The following is an 18,399-nucleotide window of genomic DNA, read 5'->3' on the forward strand; positions in this document are numbered from 1 at the left end:
AAAGACACAAAACGATCGGTCTGTGCAAGAAACTGAACAGTATTTATATCGTTTTTTACCTCTGATTCCTGAGCGCGTTCGCGTCTTCTTCTTCAGCCGGCATGTGATGCGCCTTCTTCTTCTACACTCCTAATTGAGATTGTAGATAGAGTGTCAATGGCCCATTTGAGAGATAGGTGGCGGTAATGCACTTATAAGTCTGCGATCCGTCATAAAGCAAGAAGAAGACGAGTCAGGCGCCGGTTGTTGAGAACGTGCTCAGGACGTGCTCAGGACAGTTCAGACATTGCGGTGAATCAGAGGTAAAAAACGATATAAATACTGTTCAGTTTCTTGCACAGACCGATCGTTTCGTGTCTTTACACATCAATGTATCGTCACGAGCCGCAGGGTTTAATTTGGTTTTGTTTTTGTATGTTTTTTGACTCTCAAATCCGTGATTCCCATCCACTGACATTACATGACTGACAGACTGCAACGGTTTGAGTTAAAAATCTCAGTTTGTGTTCTACTGAAGAAACAAAGTCACCTACATCTTGGATGCCCTGGGGGTAAGCAGATAAACATCAAATTTTCATTTTTGGGTGAACTATCCCTTTAAGTAGTGTATGGGAATGGTCCCACATCGTAACTAGTTTGCAGTATGTGACATCACTGATGTCTGATGTCACAAACATCTTCTGGTCTGCGTTGTTGTGAGTCACACTGCAATGCTTCTATAATGCATTTCAAACTTTTATAACATCATGGCTGACTAATCCTGACAAATGAGACCATGGTAATGAGCAGTGGCCAATGAAACTGAGAGAGAGACTGCAAGAGGACAGAAAGGCAGTGGGAAGTAGGTGTAAAAAAACATCACTGCTGCCCACATCTCTCCAACTCTCTCAACTACATTTTTCTCTCCTTTTCACATTCTGTGCAAAAACGAGCACAGGCCCTGTTGACATTGTGTCAGGAATGAACTTGACACAATGAGTTTGTGTGAGAACGATTGAGACCGTCGTTGCAATATGTCATAGGGATTTGTATAGAAATGTCACAGGCAGTCGACAGGAGCAGGGTCGCCAATCACTCTCACTTGAATTGAGGTGTTCTAAATTCCAGTGCAGATCTCGAATTTGAATCAAGGCGGCTAACAGGATGCAGAATTGTAATTGAAATACAGAATTCATAAAAAATACTGTTTCACTATGGATTAGCAATAAACATGCTATAATTCATTCATACATATTTTTCCTTAGAAGTCTCTAATTTATCCCAAATTGTAATGTCTGTAGTTATCTTTAAAACTTGTTTTGAGTAATTGTTTGTAATTGTTTTGAGACCACTGATCTGAATTTCGGGAAATATGTCGAATTATGTCTTAACATCCAAAAATGATTCTACATATGAAGGAATAAATAGGCATTACTGGTCAAAAATAATGATATTTCAGTTACAGTTGTCTGACGGTATTTCTTTAAACTGTAAATCTCTAAATTCCTCATCCTGTCATTCCAATTCAATATCCTGTTGATTCAAACTCATAAACATAAAGACAGCCAATTCTTACATTTTGCCCAACCTATGAGAGAAAAGTACAGAGGAAAAAAATAGATATTGTAGCCACGAATTAAGGAATTATTCCCACAATGTTTTTCATTTTTGGACACATTGTATTAATTCCTTCCCTCATTTTAATTTCAATCAATAAGTTTGAAATCCTCTTTGAAATCTCCAAAATCCAGTTGTTTCATGACATTACTGGAATGTTTCCTCAGTGTTTCGTCTGTGTGGAGTCTAGTGTGACACAAAAGTAAAGACTAAAGTCACACTGCACTGCAGGTCACCAACTCAGCTCCTCAAAATGATGACATGTCTTTTCTTTTTCCCTCCCCTTTTCCCAGCTCTCCTCTCATCTGTCCATTTGCTCCATCTGTTGCCCCTGTCCGTTGACACCCACTGCTGAGGGTCGGCTCTTGGCTGAAGGTATAGTAGTATAGTATCACATGTCAGATCTTTGCAGGCCCGGCACCTGTGCACTCACGCACTCATGAAGAGAGCAAACCTTCGGGAGTTGGCCCTGCGTAGACAAGCTTTAATACTCTGAGTCTGAGAGCATGTTAATCCTTGTGCACTTAAATTCAATGTGTGATAAATCCATATTTATGGGTCAACAGACTCAGCATGCATTAACACACTGCAGATTACATGTTTTGTATTTTGAAAGATATTTAAAAGATTATCACCACTCATTTCCCCCTTAGCTTTTTAATATTATTTTCATTTTCCTTTATGAGATGCCACAATGCAATATGTTGTTTTGGGTGTAGCATCTGCCAAGAGAATAAATATGCATTTTTTATGCATATTGCCGACCTTTTCACCCTTTTTATTGATGGAGGCAGTATACAAAAACTCGATTTTTGTATTTTCTGAGGAAAATCTGAGAGGTGCTTGCATTACCCACTATGCTAGGGTGCTCTGTCAATATGTGGTTGCTAACTGGCTCAATGGTATTCTGGTCCCTACCCTATATAGTTATTATCACCTGATGGGCAATAAAATGGGCAAAAAAAAACTGAATTGAAGAAAATCCGAATCGTGTTACATTAAAAAATCTATTCAAATTACAATGAAATGAGTGAAAGAAATCAAATTCATTCAGATTAGCAAAATTTCCTTAGATCCTAGGATCCTTATTTTTCCTTAATCCTTAGACACCCAATATACTAGATATTTTTACCTGGTGGGTGATAAAGTTATCAAAAAAATCTAATTGAATTGAAGGAAAATCTAATCATTTTACATTAAAAAAATACATTCAAATTACATTGGAAATAGGTTAAAAATAAAATAGCTTCACATCAGCCACATTTCTGCTAAATGTAGTGGTCATAAAAGGTTCACTGTCTATTGTAAATAGTATAGCGATGTATGTTGTCAGTTTCAAACCAAGGGGCTTTCTGTTTGTCAACATGGCAAATCCACATGAACAACCTGAACCTGTTGCAAAATCTGTGTGGGGAATCCTTTCTTCCTCCCATAAAAAAAAAAAAAAAAATCAATTTTGCAACTGAATTTCATCTGTAAAAAATCAGCAAACAACAGTAATGTGACCAGGGGCGCCACTAAGGGGGGGGGGGGGGGGGTTGTAGTTAGGACGATTCTAAGGGCCCACGCACTTTTGGGGCCCCCAGAGATCTGTTTTAGTAGTAACAATAGTAGTAGTGATGTAATAGAAATTATAAATGTATCTACCAAGGAGTCTGTCCCCCTTCCTCTTTCCTCTCTGTTTCTCATTTCTGTTCCTCTCTTTATTTATTTTTTGGATGAAGCCAGATGGATGAAGACTCGCATCTCAATCTAACTAATCTCCAAACAAACTAATCACCTCCTCTCACCCTCTTCCTCCATCACAGCAGTCTGAGTGCCAGTCACCAATTTTATCCACCGCTGGCCACACTAGCCATTTGTTGTGTTGTAATCACATCTCAGTGTCTTGAAGCGTGAGTGAGTGTATTATATAAAGTGTAGGAGGAAATTGAAGTTGGCATATGGTTGAAACAGTGCCTGTCTGGGCCTGTATAGAGGGTCTTGTGCTCTTTTCCAAAAACTAGCAAGAATCTAAGACACTTTCTTTTGGCATCATTGCATATATCCTTGAAGGAGAATGCAATCAAAATGCATTGCAACAAAGTCAGGCAAAATAGTTCATCCAAGATGGCAGACAAGAAAAATTTATGTTATAAACAGAATTTATTATAGTATAGATTAATTATCAATATAGATAAAAAATAGTTCAAAATAGATAAAATGTCCCAATATTTATACCCATTTGTGTTTTGTGCATTTTTGTGCTTAGAGTACTACATTGCTAGGTTAGCATCATGCTAATGCCAAAGTCTATTGAAATTAACTGTACTGTAAGTCGTGTCTTCTTGTGAGGAGCACTCTTTGTGTGATGCCTATGAAGTTGCTGCCTATGAAGAACATTACTTGAGGTTAGAATGCTGCCTATGTAGGCAGAAAATAGCAAGCCAGTTTACTAGGTTTTGCAACAGGGCCTTCTGTATGTATGTGTGTGTGTGTGTGTCTGTGTGTGTGTGTGCCTTTGTGGAAAATAAGTGGTTAATTGCATCGAATGTGCACTTTTAGTGTACTTCATATCTTAAAAATATATTTTTTAAAACTGTACTTGCAGATAATGTAATATTAATGGCAAAAAAATGCTACTTAACTGTACTTAAAGTACATGTTCATGACTGCTTCTTACCTCACTTAAGTATATTTTTAAAAAAGTGCAGTTTATAAAAATGTAAAATTAAAAGTTGTACTTTAAAGTAACTTTTAAATCATTGTTTTAATAATCTTTTTTCATACTTTAAGTACACTTATTTTGATGTGTTGACTAACATACTAAAGCACATGTAAAGTACTTGATTATAATTTTAACTGTATTTGAAGTTAATATATTTTAAATATACTAAATCACAACTTCATCATTACGAATTTGTAATTACAAATATATTTAAATACATGACAGAAATTTGAATGCAAATGACGATATATTTTAGTTTACTACTATAATAACTATAATATATTTTAATTTAATTGCAAATATCATTCAATTAAGTATCTGAAAACATCACATTCAGTTTGCACTCAAGTATATTCCCTCAAGCATATTATTTCTGTAATAAGTACTCTCTTTAAATAAAGTATGCTGAAGTGTACTTCTTTTTCACAAGGGCATGTGTGTGTGTGTGATGTGGCGGCTAGCAGCGTGTGTTGGGGTAATGCTTCTAAGTCACAGTGAAAGTGACCAGATGGCGAAAGCGAACTGAAGCATTCCTCTAGCCACAACTGCTCTGCATTTTAAATAGCCTGCCTCACCATGATCCCACATCACACACACACACACACACTCCCAAACACGCATGCAGGCAGAGCCAATTAGCATCTTGCTGCATTTCACACATTGCCTGTAAACCTGAGCCATGAATATTTAGAGACAGTGGTCCACAGAGACAGAGTGAAACAGCACAGGATGTTATTACTGCCTGAAAAGAGTCGCTATGGCCATTGTGCTAATCTAACCACCTGCAAAGCACGAGTGTATGTGCTCAGAAGTACAGTGTTGTTAAAGGTGAAGTGTGTCATTTTTTCTATTGTTTAAATACATTATCCTATCGCAGTTTAATGTGCAGAGTCAACTACTGTATAATTAAGCAGAATGATTTCCCTGAAAAGTATAACAGTGTGGTTCTATCATCAAATTACCAACAAGCTAAACACAGTAGCCAATGATGTGAGCTTGTTTCCCTGACCAATGAGAGATGGGAGGAAGATCTGTTTGCAGACAAGAGAAAAATACTATATTATGAAATACACATCCAACTGACATTCCACGAGGTCTCGGCAGAGATCAGGGGCACGGCTGACATTATAAATAACATGACAATGCCAACGAGATAGATAAAGTTATTCATTAAGTGAAGTGCATACTCTGACATTAGTCTGCACGATTTGAGTAAAAACTAACAATTTTTCTGATGATTTTTCTGGTTTGTATGGCTGTACAATTTGGCCAAATATGATTAAATGTTTACTATAATACTAATAAAAAATATACTACAATAATAATAATAAAATGTAAAAATTAACATTTAAAAAAGTTTTTAGGGCTGAAAAATTTGAAGCAGAATTATTAGGGCAGAATTATTTTGAGATAATTCTGTTTAAATGTATCCATTCAAGCTCAAGGTAACGCGAAAGAGAAATCAATTCTGTGTTTGTGCGCTGTCTGAAACGCGCAAATAACTTAGAAACTCATGTTAATGATCAATTACGATCCATTTCACCCCTACAAGCAAGTGAACAACGCAAATCAATGAAGGAATTTTATACCACTATTCAAGGCGGTGATGCATTTTGGTAGCCCGACTGGAAGACACAATAGCCCCGGGACGTCTGTCTAGCGATTTTGCGAGCCCTGGTATGGAAGCTGGCGTATTTCAAGGGAAGCCGACGCCTCAGTCTGGACCACATCACTGTCTTTACTAGGTGTTTTTAGGGAATATTTGCATTTATTATTGCATGCGATTGGATTAGCTACTCGTGTGCTGGACTGTCATGATTTTGGCTAATGCAGGACACTACTGAATGACGCGCATTAGAGGAGATTTAGAAGTGTGTATACGCCATATACCTGTGTATTCCCTGCACTACACCACTGGTTGGCATATGTTGTGTTTATAAACACACATTATAAGCGATCCAAACTCAGAGCAGATGCAAAGATGAATTCATGTGCAATTTGGATGAAGAAATTATGCACTTCACCTTTAAGGCACAGTTGTCTATGATATATCACATAAACTATTATGGCTTTCTGTGCACTGTGTTATTACAATTTAAATGTCATCAAAGGGCCAAACCATGAGAAAAAAAATCCAGAGATCGCAATCTAATCCCATAATATACACAAGGGAGGTCAAAGACTCGCAAATGACCATGATATAATCCCCATGAAGAGGAGCATTGAAGACTTGGATGCATACCATGTTTAAGTGGAATCTTCCTCAGACCTGCTAATGAATCTCACAGCTGTGCTGACTTAACACTCGCACCGGCCAACATGATGATAAAGTGTGTCTCTCCTCACCATGCAGTTAGAGAATATATGCACACGTCAGATGCATCACAAACCCCACTCTGGCCTATGTCCACACTGCCCAATCCCTGCCAGACGCTGTTTGTTAAAAAGAGCCGAACTCAATTCCCGCAGGCATCGGGTACTGCAGTGGCCCCACTGTCCCATGCACAGATGCTCCAGCATGGGACATTCCTAACACAGACACAAATGCTTTGCCGACATATTGCAAGTGTGCAGTCCTGTTGTAGTTATATATGATACATATATGGTACATATGGTACAAATCAACATTCTAAAAAAAATGTTGATTGTCAAATATGCAGTAAGTTTTGACTGCAGTTTTTTTTTTTCAGACAGTTCTTAATTTCTTAATTTCTTAAGTCAAAACCTTGCACATAAACAATAAAAAATTAGACAAGTTTACGTGAACCATATGAAAAACAGGCTATGGAAAAAAAAAATGTTGTTACTGCAACACCAATGTCAAAATGTCATGTCAAATTTTCTTTTTAAATTAATTATAATATTAATTACTTATTTTATTTAACCTTTCTTGCTAATGAGTAGTCTTAAAAATAATAATAATAATAATAATAAATAAAATTGTTAAAAAATCATTAAATAACTGTAAATATAAAAGGAGTGGAATTCCAGACAAATGATGTTTCAGGCACTTGATTAATCCAAATAAATATGCTAATAAAAAATAAACTTTTTTGAAGTTTTGAATGTCTCTTATTCTCACAGAGGCTGCATTTATGATCAAAAATACAGTAAAAACTGAAATCCTTTTAAAGTTTAAAATAAATGTGATGATTTTTTTCAGGATTCTTTGATGAACATAAATTTCAGAAGAACAGCATTTATTAGAAATTAAGAAACAATATAAAAGTCTTTAATGTCTCTACTGTTCACCAATTGAATGCATACTTGCTGAATAAAAGGATTAATTTCTTTAAAAAAAAACTTACTGACCTCAGATTTTTTAATGATACTGTTTGTATTGTGTTAATAATCAACAATGTTCACAATAAACTGTTGAAGAATTATGCTTTTTATATAGAATTATTAGACTACACAAAATCTTTTTCATGAACGAAAAGTCAACAAACATGTTTGACAATATTTTGAGAATGACATGCGAGTTCATGCATTAGTGTGCAGTAACAAACCTCAGTACTCAAGAGGGCTATTGAGTTGCCTTCAAACATCGGTGCCATTAAAATGGATGTGTTATTATTCAGACAGCTATCTATAAACATTTTTATGTAATCTGCATTGTTCAGCTCTGTCATTGGCTCACATACTTGCATAGAGTAGCTATCCTCTCTAAGATTGTTCTTCGTGTGCCAGGCTTCTCCATCCACACCCATCTCGTCTAAATCCACTCAGCCATCAGGCTGTATTACAGGCCATTATGTTAGGATGTGAGGAAGGCCAAGGCTGAGTGAAACTGATTCCCGCTCCTGTCAGTCAGTCAGTCCACCCCTAAACATTATAAATGGACGATGAAGGTTCACTTTCATAAGGCAGTGGAACAGAGCGAGAACAAGCTTTTATCTCGCTCTCAAGTTCAAGACCTCGAACAGAAACCCCTCTGTATTGGTGGAAAGACTCTGAATCCTTGACCTTGGATCCATACGGCTGTTTACTGTTGATGGAGTGTGAAGCTCTCAACCCTAAAGGAGCGCTGCTGTTCCTGGAATAGGGCCAATGGCCGTATACCCTGCAGAAAGGCGCCGCCGAAGCCCAGCAAAACACAGGGAGGGGGAGGAATCCAATAAGAGGAGGTGAGAAACACTGTCTGGTCCGAAAGTAAACATCTCCAAATAAATCAGCTCTGTAATGAACCTACTATTGCATTCATGGTACGTGACAAACCTGCCCGGGACTCCTCTCTGCCATTTGCATACAGCAATGCACTGCAGGCCTTAGCCCTGTGATGGAAAATCTTCATGCCAAGTGTCACCAGGAGCAGTGAAATATTACTGACGCATTTGTTGCTGTATATCAGGTCATCTGCAAGGACATTATACCCAACACCATGAGAAAGATAAATTAGCTGACAAACATCCAGTAGAAATCATGGCTGCCACCACAGAGGACAATACACCGTAGGGCTGCACGTTATTGGAAAAAAAATTGACATTGCAATATTTTGTTTTTCTCTGATATACTATGACATGAAAAATGTATAAATTTTTACCAGGGGGCTTGCATAGTTATATTTGGAAAGAACTCATAATTCTAGAATGAGTGGGGTGATTTTGCAGGAGTGCATTTGCATAGAAAATGAATATATAAAAAAAAAAAAAGTTGAAAATTACTTTTTTGAGTGCAAATAATCCTTTTAGTTTTGAACGATTTGGGAAAAACTTGGGTTTATTCTTCACAAGAACTCAAAACTCTTTCAGTAACCAAAAAGTGAGTTTAAAAAATCTATTTCCACTTGAGTTTTCATAGATGACGTTTGATCAAAAACACAGTAAAAACAGGAATATTCTGAAATATTATTACGATTTAAAATAACATTTTTTTTTTATTTTAATATATTTTAAAATGTAATTTATTCCTGTGATGCAAACCTGAATTTTCAGCAAAATTACTCTAGCCTTCAGTGTCACAGGATCCTTCAGAAATCATTCTAATATGCTGATTTGCTGCTCAAGAAAAACATTTATTATAATTATCAATGTTGAAAACAGTTGTGCTGCTTAATATTTTTATATTCTTTAATCATTTCAAAATTTCAAATGAACAGCATTTATTTGAAATGCTTCTATTTAATGTAAATTCCGATCATTTATTTAAAATTTAGAGTGCATATGCATAGAACATTTAAAAAATAAATAAATAACTACAAAAAGATGAAAAACTAATTTGTACTCTAAAAACTGTTTTTTGAATGTGATCCAACCTTTTAGGGCTGAATGATTTACAAAAACCAAACAAATTTGGGTGTTCACACTTACAGTAATTTACTCTTCACAATAACTAATGAAGTAAGCAGAGTTTTAAAAGAAAATCTATTTCCACTTGGGTTTTTATAGACCATATTCCCACAGTTTTTAACCAATTATATATGACTATAAAATAATGCTCTGAGAAGCAGAAACACTTTATCATAAGCTGCACACGTGTAAATGAACACAGTGCTGCGCTTCACTATGAAACCAGTTGCGCATAAATTTATTCAGTTGGATCGTAGTCTGCATGATTTGTCAATCGCACTAAGCCATATTGTGATATCAATTTCATTTCAATATATCATGCAGCCCTAAACACCATAACGAGACCACTGTTGCACTCTTGTGAAAAGAAAAACTGTATCTGTAAGCTAAAGGTTTTTTTCAAACAGCAAGTCAACCTTTTCTACACATTCATGTCTAGTTGTCACAGGCCTGCATATCTGCACTAAACAGCATGATTGACGGAGTCACTGAGCTATAGCAACAACGTATGTTCCCTTCCCTTCCAATTAATTTCAGACTTAAGCATTAATTGGTGAGCCTCAGAGGTGTGCACACTAGAGTAAACAACACATGTTTACCATAAAATCTATGAATAATATCCTGATACAGGCCTAGTATCAGGATATGATCACTGGGCCCACACTTGGCTAATGACAGGCAAGCTCGACTCCAAGGCGGACCTGATTTAGAAGCAGTCGGGATCCTGTGCGATCCAGGCGTGTCTCACTGCTGTCGGCAGGGTTTCAGTTTCACTGGGTTGATGAGAGAACCAGATGTTTTGGCTCTTACTTCAGGGCACCCCGGGCTGAGCTGCCTGCAGGTCTAGTTTACTCAACAAGTCAGAAGAGTGAAAGCAGCAAATTAAACACAGGCTGTCCGTTATTATTCCCAGTGAAACTTAAGAGCTCTTGGTGTGCGGTGTGAGCAAAGCAGCTAAACATTTTCCACAGTCTGGTTAGCACAAAACAACATCGCTATTAGAAATGGACATGACTGATTCTTTATCTTGCAGTGAAGACACCACTTAACCACATTCACAGTATTTCAGAAAAATCACCAAATAACATGAATAATTGTTCACATAGTTGACAATATGGGCCAAGATCTAGTTCAGTTCATCATCAAAGCAAGCCATTGTCATTCTCAGTTAAATTTGTCTTATCATGGATTTATTCCTGTCATGTAAAGCTGAATTTTCTCCAGTCTTCAGTGTCACATGATCCTTCAGAAATCATTCTGATATGCTGATTTGCTGCTCAAAAAACAATTATTATTATTATCAATTTTGAAAACAGATGTGCTGCTTAATCTTTTTTTTTTTTTGTGGAAACCATGATAAATTATGATTAGCATTTATTTAAAATGGAAATCTTTTGAAACATCATAAATATCTTTACTGTCAGAATTAATCAATTAAATGTGTCCTTGCTGAATACAAGTATCAATTTCTTACTGGCACCAAATTTATTCAAACAAACGTGTGTTTTGTTCAAACAAAATGTAGGCTATAGACTTTTGGTCTGAAATGACTTTTCAAGTCAAACATCCAAAAGGAAACCTTAAAGACAATCCTGTGTAGATCGATTTAGTGTCTCCCACACTTAGATCAGATTTATGGTGTTCACATAGAGTAGGACATATTTTTAAGTAAAAAAACAAAAAACAAACTGCTGGACAGAGTGAAACAGAATTTAATATAAAAAATGTCCTTAATAGTTGAATTTTTTACAATTTTAATCACATGCAATGCTCATGACATGAGAAAAATAGCATGAGATGCAATGCAAAGGCCAAAAAAAGTGTATGTAGTGTACATAGGACAACATTTTACTTTTTATATTACACAAAACTATCATAGTCCTCACAAATAAATAAATAAATAAATAAAGACTGATCGATTATAGTATATTATAATAATTGGAAGATTGCTCAAAGCAGGCGATTTAAATTTTAGATCAAATTCTAGACATGCCCTCAAGTAGTCCCACTTTAAAGGGGTCATATGATGCGATTTCAATTTTTCCTTTCTCCACAACATACTACCGAGTCTACTAACCTGTTTGAGAGATGATATATTCATATGGAAGCAACTGGGCTTGAACAGCTCTCTCTCTCTCTCTCAGATGATTTGAGCTGAAAGCCTTCAGTGACTCAGGTTCATGTATTCTTCTGAATCTAATGAATACTATCAAATAAATCAGCTCACAGTCAGATTGTGTCTCCGTCTCGTTGAGAGGCAGGACTCCTTTTCATAAACACTGAGCACATTCAATATACTGACAAATTATGAGGCAATTCACAAAGTTTACTCAGTTCCTATGAATAAATGCTTGATAGACCATCAAGAAAACATACTTCTCCACAGTTGAAATACAGCAGCACTTATCTCCCTTTAGAGAGATTCACTCTGTGCAGGCTTTAATAGAACTGCTGTTGCATGGAGATTATGCATAGAATCAGGAGAAAAAAAATCTGATATGCGGCCAATTAAAAATAGAGAAAACCAGCAAAGGCGAGAAAATACTTTTTTTTCTCCCCAGAGATTCAGACACTATAGTCACAGTCTTATTCACCCCACTGTTGAAGAAGCAGATGCATAACAGCTCAGATGCTATCCAGCTTTTTTGTCAAGGATTCACTTGACATTATTCATCAGTAATCCTCCATAAAAACTTGAGCAATATGTTCAGTTATGGAAGTGATAAAACGCATGCGACAAACTCTGATTTCCCAACATAATCAGTTACATGCTACAAGGCTTAACCACTTTTATTTGTTTACCTTCATTTGACCATGCAATCCCCTCTGAGACATGTTGTCAGGGATGAAACATATAAGCAAATTATCAACAAAAAACAAGCAAATTATAGCATGAGACAATAAATTTGTCAATTTGCTATTGCGCTCTCTCGCATGGAGTGCACTGGATCCTTCAGGCTGTTAACAAACAGGATCAAAATAGCAACATAAGCTCTGAGCCTTAGATATTTTAGCCCATAATGTGATTTTTGAGCCTTGAGTTATGCTCTGTGGCTGCAGCTGTGAAGATAACAACATGCAACTGAAATTCTCAAATTCTGAATTTTGAATATGGAAATCTTTGACTCATTTCAAGCTCTAAAGAGGGCCGATGAGAGAGACAAAGAGAGAAAAATAATAAAAGGAACAAATGCATAGCTGAAGGGTACAGAATAATGTGCTGAATTTGAAAAAGCCTGTTTTCAGAGAGGGAAAATATGACTTAAATGTAGGAGGCCCGGCGCATTTAACACAGTGAAAAAAACAACTCTTGAATATGACATGCCCTTCTCTTCTTTGCTGCTGTTAGGAGGTATTAGCGTTGCCCTGGCCACAAGATATGACAGCGGTTCAAAATGTATGGTGCAAAAATTGAGCTTCAAAATGCCTCCTGCTTAAATCTCATTCGATTAAGTATGTAATACTACTGGCGGGAGGTCACGGGCAAGCTTTGAGGATCTCCATAATCCACCTGCGCTAAACAACCTGTGATGTACATGGCGCTGTTTCTCTCTGGGTTTGTCTTGTGCTTCTGTCAGACTACCTCTGGTTTACCCATCAAACACTCAAATGTTGGAACACATGAGATTATCCTGCCCTGAACTGAATCTCTTTTCCGACTGACCTTTCTGACATTGTCTTTTTAATGTGTGGGAGAAGAAATGTTTAACTCAAGCTATGCACTATATTACCTTTTCAACCCACATTGTTGCATCTGAACTAACATTTTTCTAAATAAAATTGGTGAAGTGGTGGCATTAAGACATAAAGAAGACATTTAACTGTGTTTTATCAGATGTTTGGACTCTCATTCTGATGGCACCCATTCACTGGTGAGCAAGAGACATGATGCTAAATTTCTCCAAATCTGTTCAGATGAAGAAACAGACTTATCTACTGTATATCTTGGATGGTCTGAGAATGTATTTTCAGCTAATTTTTATTTTTAGGTGAACTATTGCTTTAATAATTATTTATAATTTTAGAGTGGATTTTGCAGTAAACTGCAAACTGTACTTCTGTCATTCATCTGTGTGTGTAAGTTCAGAATGAAGCTAAATACAGTAAGTGTCTTACAATATCAAACCTCCAAAATAAGTGATGGACAACCACCCAAAAACATTATTTAAAAAAAATAATAATTCATGATGTGTGTATGTGTATATATATATATATATATATATATATATATATTAATAATAATTAAGTCATTAATTAAGCATTTTAAGGAAAGGTTTAAGGAAAACATGTTATTTTTACTTGATGGTTACACCACATTACATTTTTAGAGTCATCAAATTAAAGTTTTCTGGAAGATACATTTTTTCAAAACCATATGAAACCTAACTACAAAAACATAATTACAAATGGGAAATTTCTAAGAATTCGGCATATGTGTAATAAACATGATTTTTAACCAATTACAGGGCTGTTGCTTTAGTTCCCGGGACAAAAACCACAAAGGACCTCAGCGTCCTCTCTTGCCTAGAGCCCAGGACAACTAACCATCACTTCATGAGGAACCTGACTACATATATAAACAACATTTTGTTCTTGTGATTAATTTTGAAGAGCTTGTGGTTTTTCTCCCTGAAACAAAGCCAAACCAGAATGATCTATATATCCACATCAGCAGAAGGTCATGTGAGGCCCCTAAGGAGCCTTTATGTTCCTAGTTTCCCATTAGTTCTTTGTCATTTGTCACGTTTTCTTCTGTCAAGTAAGGAAAGAAGAAGAGTGAAGAGGATGCTGTTATTTTGTCTATTGGAAGGATTGATATTGTTTTGTCTCATAAAGAAGAGAGGGAGACTGCAGGCTGCACTCCAGTGGAGTCTGTCATAATCCTATATGTAACAATGTTCATGAGATGGATGTTGTGTCATTTGAGCACAGAGAGTTTTAATTAAAAGGGAAAGATGATTCATTGCCACCACAAATCTTGTCTAATGGCTGAAGTTCAACTCAGGCATGCACTTCGATTTGAGAGAACAATAAATTAAAGGTGAATTGTGTGATTTTTGTGCCACCAAACACAATTGCAATGTGTTTTTTTTTTTAATTAGCCTGAACATTGACTTAACCAGTAGCATGAGTTTGACTGAACTGAACAATGGCAATGGGAAAAGTGAAACTTTGTGATTCAGCTGCTATTGGTGCAGAAATTACTCACTTCGCTATTAAAGAGTGACAATACAGATCACAGGATGCCAAGATATATGCAATAGAGTCCACGCACTTAGTGGTCCTTGTCATGGGTAATTAATCATCGACATCACCGAAAAGGGAGGAAGACTTTGATATTGAACACTCTCACAGTCTGATGACATCATGCGGGTCTCTAGTGTTCAGATATACACCATTTTTGCTGAAGTCAGATGTTTCACCCATTGAGGGTCCATATGCAAAACTAATCAGAAAGTGACTTGTAAGTGACCTCTGACTTCAGCCATTATTCAGCTCATAGTTCATATATTTTGACAGGGAAAAATATGGGCCTGTCTGCATTGAGATTGGAATCAGACTGTGGATAACAGAGTAGAAATTGAAAGGTAAACATACAATGTTTCAGCATAAATCTATGTTGTCATCTTGTTAATTAAATTATTGGCGAAAATGGCTAGTGACTAAAGGCTTTTTTATTTTGTTAATGATAGCGAATGAAAAACATGAAATGATGAAAAATAAAAGATAAAAAAAGAAAAATATGAAACATTGCAAATTCCAAATAATACTGCAATATATTAAAATAAGTTTTAAAAGAAGTCTCTTATGCTCACCAAAGTTACATTTGTTTGATATGTAAAGCCTCTAAAGCATTAAGAATTGAACACAGCATTTTCAAAAATATACTTAATAATTCTGTATACATGTTTATTTTCACAAATATAACCATTTCACTTTATTCACATCATTTCCCTTTAGTTGGACTAAAAATAATGAATATGACCTAATGGAATATGCCTAAATGAAAAAAAAAATACCACTGAACATTTGATGGAAACAAGCATGTAATCACTTATTCAGAACCAAAGGTAAAATTGTAATAATGTACTATTGAAAGCCCATATAAATCAACTAATAATACTGGTGTCCCTCAAAGTCTATGGTGATTATGGCCCTGAATGAAAGAAAAAAAAAGCAGAAAATGTCTGGATCCTAGTCCACAAGCATATTCTAAAGACATCAGTTAACATGACCAAAGGGTAAACTGCTTGAAATGAGCAGCATTTAAATGAAAACAGGAGTGTCATATTTTCCCTTGACTCAAAGTTGAGTTTGAAGCCATTGAAGGGAGTTGAGTTGAGTTGAGAAAGTGCTGACAGCTGGACTAGATGTGAGATCATGACACACTCCAGTTCAACACAGAAAACCAAAATAGTTCCCTGAGGGCCGAGAGTTTGACATCCTCCAGGACTCATCAAGAATGAATGTTGGAAATTACACCCACTTACTGAAATAAATGATTAGGAAGGGTGTATCCAGACATTTGAAACTCAAATAATACGCTGGTTCCATGGAACAGTGGAAGCTCATTTTTCGATGTTAAAATACTTTCTCCTTTCCTGGCTTAATGCAACCACCGTAAGTATGGAAGATTCAAGCTTGTTTCTGCCATGGGATAAAAACAATAAAAAACAACTTTTTATTGCAGTTTATATCTTGCAATTCAGACTTTTTTCTTTCTTTTTTCTCAGAATTGTGAGATATAAAGTCAGAATTGCAAAATATAAGAAAAGTTGAAATTTGGAGATATAAACACAATTACGAGAAAAAAAAATCTGAATTGTGAGATAAAAAGTCGCAATTACCTTTTTTATTTTGTAGTGGTAAAATGTGAAGAATTGCAAGAAACTCAAGAATTCTGAGAAAACATTCAGAATTGTGAGATATAAATTAACATCAAAAATAAAAACGTTTTATATCACAATTCTGAGAATTTTTATCTCACAATTCTGATTTTTTTTCTTGCAATTCTGATTTTTTTTCACCTAACCGTGAGAAAAATGTCAGAATTGTGAGATATAAAGTCACAATTAACTAAAGTATATATACTTAGAATTCTGATTTTTTTTTTTTTTTTTTTTTTACAATTCTGACTTTTTTTCTTAGAATTGCAAGTTTATATCTCACAACTGCTATTTGTTTCCTGCAACAACTAAAAATTGTGAGATAAAATGTCACAATTTTTTTATCTTGTGGTGAAAACAAGCTTCCATACATAAGCTATTCATACTGTAGGTAACATTTCCCAAACGGTGCAAAGTTGGACTGGACTATCTGTTAGTCCAACTAATGGCAGACAGGGGAAATTTCCAGGAAACCAATTTAAAACAGTCATTTTTTCTTTTGGTGATGCAAGCTCAGAAATTATACACTGCATCTTTAAGCTTATATAAAAAGTTTCTGGTGAATGTCTTGGAAGGAATGCAACTTCTTGAGTTCGTGTGACAAACTGCAATCCACAACAAAAGCCCTCTCTTTATGTCACACATTTACACAAACACAGCAAGACAGGGAACAGAGCGTGCATCCAAACATCCTATCTCACTTACACAGACACACAGAACAGCCCTGGGCTTTGTCTTGTTATGGGAAATCCTCTCAAAACATCTCTCACTTTTTTTTCCCTGCATGCTTCACCCTCTCTCCTGCTTTCTTATCCTGGTTTGGTTGTGGTCACTGTTGTGTGAGGTTTTTCAGAGCTCTAAGGTCCTGTCGGGACAGTTGAATCATGGAAATCATATTCATGCCCAAGTCTTTATGCCAGATGAATGAGATGCAGCATCCTGGCACGAGCCACATCGCCTGTCGCTCCAGATTCTCACCACGTCCTGCGAGATTCAATCCAAACGCTGCACACCTCGACAACAGCAGCCCTTCGCTTGGGCACAAAGTATCCTTACCTCTGCGTTCGCAGTCCGTCCTCACTGTCTGCCGCTGCATGCTTTCACCGGTCTGGGTATTTCTACTTTTGGTGTCCCTATCTCTTGCTCTCCTCCTATATATCAACAAGATGAAGTGGCCTTATAGTGACCATCTCAGCCTTTAATAGCCTCCGTAAATCACCGCAGGTTTAGCGCAGCACAATAGCAGCAGTGACCCATTCATCACCTCCACACTACAAGAGTCCTCTGACATATCAAGATGTTAATTTCTACACCATTACTATTCCATTTTAATTCAAAAAAGTAATTTTTCCTCACTGAAAGGAATTTTCAGAGACTTAACCTGACTTTCAGAAAATTTCAACCTCAGGTCAATCTACTGTAATTATTATACAAGCTGTTTTACTTTAATTTCTTGTTATATAAGCATAGAATATTTTTTGTAGCTGCGTTGATACATTTTCTTAGAGTTTAAAATCGAGACAATCTAGATTTGCGCAATTTTGTTTTTTTCCTAGCAATAAACTTCAATTAAATGTCAAAATAGATACATTTTAAAAATGTATAAATTAAAACAAAATGTTATAGAATGGTAACAGTTAAAAATTTAGCAACAGCTAATTTATAGCTAAATTATGCATTGTTATTTTTTTTTTTCTTACAATAATCAAGCGTAGCGTTAGTTCTGGCAGGTCACGTTAGTCAAGCTCGCATCAGCTGACCTTGAGCTGATCCTCATCAACCTATGGGAATACGACACTTATCTAAGCATTCATATATAAGGTCCCTCAGTATTATCAGCAGTTTTCGCATTGCTCAATAGCTAATTACCCTCCTCCATCCCCAACTACTTCTCCGTCAGTCAGGATTCAGCCTTCTGATT

At 36.1% G+C, this 18,399-nt stretch overlaps 1 protein-coding gene across 2 annotated transcripts in view; it reads right to left on the reverse strand.

The window, feature by feature from the left end:
* The window catches only part of LOC107688647 (ecto-NOX disulfide-thiol exchanger 1-like), a 90,119-nt gene that overhangs the window by 48,159 nt on the left and 23,561 nt on the right, over positions 1-18,399 (reverse strand). The window lies entirely within an intron of this gene.

Source organism: Sinocyclocheilus anshuiensis, unplaced genomic scaffold (genome assembly GCF_001515605.1).
Source record: "Sinocyclocheilus anshuiensis isolate Anshui unplaced genomic scaffold, SAMN03320099.WGS_v1.1 scaffold834, whole genome shotgun sequence".
In the NCBI taxonomy this organism is placed as follows: Eukaryota; Metazoa; Chordata; class Actinopteri; order Cypriniformes; family Cyprinidae; genus Sinocyclocheilus; species Sinocyclocheilus anshuiensis.